Source organism: Salmo salar, chromosome ssa06 (genome assembly GCF_905237065.1).
Source record: "Salmo salar chromosome ssa06, Ssal_v3.1, whole genome shotgun sequence".
NCBI classification, from domain to species: Eukaryota; Metazoa; Chordata; class Actinopteri; order Salmoniformes; family Salmonidae; genus Salmo; species Salmo salar.
In genome coordinates, this window is record NC_059447.1 from 1,157,501 (window position 1) to 1,162,958 (window position 5,458).

General features: G+C 49.9%; 1 pseudogene; it reads right to left on the reverse strand.

Moving 5' to 3' along the window:
* LOC123743526 (MHC class II transactivator-like) overlaps window positions 1–5,258 on the reverse strand; it is a 31,084-nt pseudogene extending 25,826 nt beyond the window's left edge.
* Between the last annotated feature and the right edge of the window lie 200 nt (window positions 5,259–5,458).

The window sequence follows — 5,458 nt, forward strand, 5'->3', positions numbered from 1 at the left end:
AGACATCATGTACATGGTATAGTGAGAGGACAGAGGGACAGGGAGGAGACATCATGTACATGGTATAGTGAGAGGACAGAGGGACAGGGAGGAGACATCATGTACATGGTATAGTGAGAGGACAGAGGGACAGGGAGAGGACATCATGTACATGGTATAGTGAGAGGACAGAGGGACAGGGAGAGGACATCATGTACATGGTATAGTGAGAGGACAGAGGGACAGGGAGAGGACATCATGTACATGGTATAGTGAGAGGACAGAGGGACAGGGAGGGGACATCATGTACATGGTATAGTGAGAGGACAGAGGGACAGGGAGGAGACATCATGTCACATGGTATAGTGAGAGGACAGAGGGACAGGGAGAGACATCATGTACATGGTATAGTGAGAGGACAGAGGGACAGGGAGACATCATGTACATGGTATAGTGAGAGGACAGAGGGACAGGGAGGAGACATCATGTACATGGTATAGTGAGAGGACAGAGGGACAGGGAGAGGACACATGACAGGGTATAGTGAGAGGACAGAGGGACAGGGAGAGACATCATGTACATGGTATAGTGAGAGGACAGAGGGACAGGGAGGAGACATCATGTACATGGTATAGTGAGAGGACAGAGGGACAGGGAGAGGACATCATGTACATGGTATAGTGAGAGGACAGAGGGACAGGGAGAAGACATCATGTACATGGTATAGTGAGAGGACAGAGGGACAGGGAGAGGACATCATGTACATGGTATAGTGAGAGGACAGAGGGACAGGGAGAGGACATCATGTACATGGTATAGTGAGAGGACAGAGGGACAGGGAGAGGACATCATGTACATGGTATAGTGAGAGGACAGAGGGACAGGGAGAGGACAGAGGGACAGGGAGAGGACAGAGGGACAGGGAGAGGACAGAGGGACAGGGAGGAGACATCATGTACATGGTATAGTGAGAGGACAGAGGGACAGGGAGGAGACATCATGTACATGGTATAGTGAGAGGACAGAGGGACAGGGAGAGGACATCATGTACATGGTATAGTGAGAGGACAGAGGGACAGGGAGGAGACATCATGTACATGGTATAGTGAGAGGACAGAGGGACAGGGAGAAGACATCATGTACATGGTATAGTGAGAGGACAGAGGGACAGGGAGAGGACATCATGTACATGGTATAGTGAGAGGACAGAGGGACAGGGAGAGGACATCATGTACATGGTATAGTGAGAGGACAGAGGGACAGGGAGGACATCATGTACATGGTATAGTGAGAGGACAGAGGGACAGGGAGGAGACATCATGTACATGGTATAGTGAGAGGACAGAGGGACAGGGAGAGGACATCATGTACATGGTATAGTGAGAGGACAGAGGGACAGGGAGAAGACATCATGTACATGGTATAGTGAGAGGACAGAGGGACAGGGAGGAGACATCATGTACATGGTATAGTGAGAGGACAGAGGGACAGGGAGGAGACATCATGTACATGGTATAGTGAGAGGACAGAGGGACAGGGAGGAGACATCATGTACATGGTATAGTGAGAGGACAGAGGGACAGGAGGGGACATCATGTACATGGTATAGTGAGAGGACAGAGGGACAGGGAGGAGACATCATGTACATGGTATAGTGAGAGGACAGAGGGACAGGGAGGAGACATCATGTACATGGTATAGTGAGAGGACAGAGGGACAGGGAGGAGACATCATGTACATGGTATAGTGAGAGGACAGAGGGACAGGGAGGAGACATCATGTACATGGTATAGTGAGAGGACAGAGGGACAGGGAGGAGACATCATGTACATGGTATAGTGAGAGGACAGAGGGACAGGGAGGAGACATCATGTACATGGTATAGTGAGAGGACAGAGGGACAGGAGAGGACATTATGTACATGGTATAGTGAGAGGACAGAGGGACAGGGAGAGGACATCATGTACATGGTATAGTGAGAGGACAGAGGGACAGGGAGGACATCATGTACATGGTATAGTGAGAGGACAGAGGGACAGGGAGGAGACATCATGTACATGGTATAGTGAGAGGACAGAGGGACAGGGAGGGACATCATGTACATGGTATAGTGAGAGGACAGAGGGACAGGGAGAGACATCATGTACATGGTATAGTGAGAGGACAGAGGGACAGGGAGGAGACATCATGTACATGGTATAGTGAGAGGACAGAGGGACAGGGAGGAGACATCATGTACATGGTATAGTGAGAGGACAGAGGGACAGGGAGAGGACAGAGGGACAGGGAGAGGACAGAGGGACAGGGAGAGGACAGAGGGACAGGGAGAGGACATCATGTACATGGTATAGTGAGAGGACAGAGGGACAGGGAGAGGACATCATGTACATGGTATAGTGAGAGAACAGAGGGACAGGGAGAGGACATCATGTACATGGTATAGTGAGAGGACAGAGGGACAGGGAGAGGACATCATGTACATGGTATAGTGAGAGGACAGAGGGACAGGGAGAGGACATCATGTACATGGTATAGTGAGAGGACAGAGGGACAGGGAGGAGACATCATGTACATGGTATAGTGAGAGGACAGAGGGACAGGGAGAGGACATCATGTACATGGTATAGTGAGAGGACAGAGGGACAGGGAGAAGACATCATGTACATGGTATAGTGAGAGGACAGAGGGACAGGGAGGAGACATCATGTACATGGTATAGTGAGAGGACAGAGGGACAGGGAGGAGACATCATGTACATGGTATAGGGAGAGGACAGAGGGACAGGGAGAAGACATCATGTACATGGTATAGTGAGAGGACAGAGGGACAGGGAGAGGACATCATGTACATGGTATAGTGAGAGGACAGAGGGACAGGGAGGAGACATCATGTACATGGTATAGTGAGAGGACAGAGGGACAGGGAGAGGACATCATGTACATGGTATAGTGAGAGGACAGAGGGACAGGGAGGAGACATCATGTACATGGTATAGTGAGAGGACAGAGGGACAGGGAGGAGACATCATGTACATGGTATAGTGAGAGGACAGAGGGACAGGGAACATCATGTACATGGTATAGTGAGAGGACAGAGGGACAGGGAGAAGACATCATGTACATGGTATAGTGAGAGGACAGAGGGACAGGGAGGAGACATCATGTACATGGTATAGTGAGAGGACAGAGGGACAGGGAGGAGACATCATGTACATGGTATAGTGAGAGGACAGAGGGACAGGGAGGAGACATCATGTACATGGTATAGGGAGAGGACAGAGGGACAGGGAGAGGACATCATGTACATGGTATAGTGAGAGGACAGAGGGACAGGGAGAGGACATCATGTACATGGTATAGTGAGAGGACAGAGGGACAGGGAGGAGACATCATGTACATGGTATAGTGAGAGGACAGAGGGACAGGGAGAGGACATCATGTACATGGTATAGTGAGAGGACAGAGGGACAGGGAGGAGACATCATGTACATGGTATAGTGAGAGGACAGAGGGACAGGGAGAGACATCATGTACATGGTATAGTGAGAGGACAGAGGGACAGGGACATCATGTACATGGTATAGTGAGAGGACAGAGGGACAGGGAGGAGACATCATGTACATGGTATAGTGAGAGGACAGAGGGACAGGGAGGAGACATCATGTACATGGTATAGTGAGAGGACAGAGGGACAGGGACATTATGTACATGGTATAGTGAGAGGACAGAGGGACAGGGAGAAGACATCATGTACATGGTATGTGAGAGGACAGAGGGACAGGGAGAGAACAGAGGGACAGGGAGAGAACAGAGGGACAGGGAGAGGACAGAGGGACAGGGAGAGAACAGAGGGACAGGGAGAGGACAGAGAGAGGACAGAGGGACAGGGAGAGAACAGAGGGACAGGGAGAGAACAGAGGGACAGGGAGAGAACAGAGGGACAGGGAGAGAACAGACTCTAACTCACCTGTCCTGGGGGGAGAGGGGGAGGCAGAGGGACAGGGAGAGGACAGACTCTAACTCACCTGTCCTGGGGGAGAGGGGGGAGGCAGAGGGGGGAGACAGGGCTTGGCTGGCACAGTCAGACAAAGATCCAGGAGGATACGAACACATGCTATCTGGAGCTACCGCACCGTCAACTACACACACACACACACACACACACACACACACACACACACACACACACACACACACACACACACACACACACACACACACACACACACACACACACACACACACACACACACACACACACACACACACAACATGAGTAACAACCACACCAAGTATTCATACTGACTCATGTTGATTGACTTGCTGACTCAGTATCGGTGAGGCATAATGAATGAATTAATGGTATTCCCCCTCTGGAGAAAGTTGTTCTCAGTAATACAGGAAGTAAATCCCCCTGTCTCATCAACGACTCTGAGTAATGGAACCCTATTCCCTATGTAGTGCACTACTTTAGACCAGAGCCCTATGGCACCCTATTCCCCTATATAGTGCACTACTTTAGACCAGAGCCCTATGGCACCCTATTCCCTATATAGTGCACTACTTTAGACCAGAGCACTATATGTACGGGAATAGGTTAACATTGGGCTCTGGTCTAAAGTAGTGCACTATATAGGGAATAGGGCTCTGGTCTATAGTAGTGCACTAGATATATGGGAATAGGGTACAATTGGGCTCTGGTCTGAAGTAGTGGACTATATAGGGAATAGGGTACCATTGGGCTCTGGTCTGAAGTAGTGGACTATATAGGGAATAGGGTGCCATATGGGAGTCACATTAATCAGTCACAACACAGTATAAAGTTGGGTCAAATTGAGGTGTTGATGTTGGTCACTACTCACCTGGAGAGAGAGGAAGGACGTTGAGGGGTCGAGGAGACAGCGAGGGAGAAGGTACTACACCTGGAGAGAGAGGAAGGACGTTGAGGGGTCGAGGAGACAGCGAGGGAGAAGGTACTACACCTGGAGAGAGAGGAAGGACGTTGAGGGGTCGAGGAGACAGCGAGGGAGAAGATACTGCAAGGACATAGTACGTCAGGTAACACACCCAGGCACACAGACCCACGGACACACAGACACACAGACCCACGGACACACATATTCCTCCACTGTTGGAGCTAGAAACAGAAGCATTTTGCTCCACTGTAAAATATAAAAACAGAAGCATTTTGCTACACTGTAGGAGCTAGAAACAGAAGCATTTTGCTCCACTATGGAGCTAGAAACAGAAGCATTTTGCTCCACTGTTGGAGCTAGAAACAGAAGCATTTTGCTACACTGTAGGAGCTAGAAACAGAAGCATTTTGCTCCACTATGGAGCTAGAAACAGAAGCATATTTTGCTGCCCTTGTGATAACATCTGCTAAACTTTGTACGCTACTGTCATGACGTTGGCCTCTTTTGGTACAGGGAGGACAGTTGATCCCCTCCCTTTTGCACCACCACCCAACCTACCTTCCC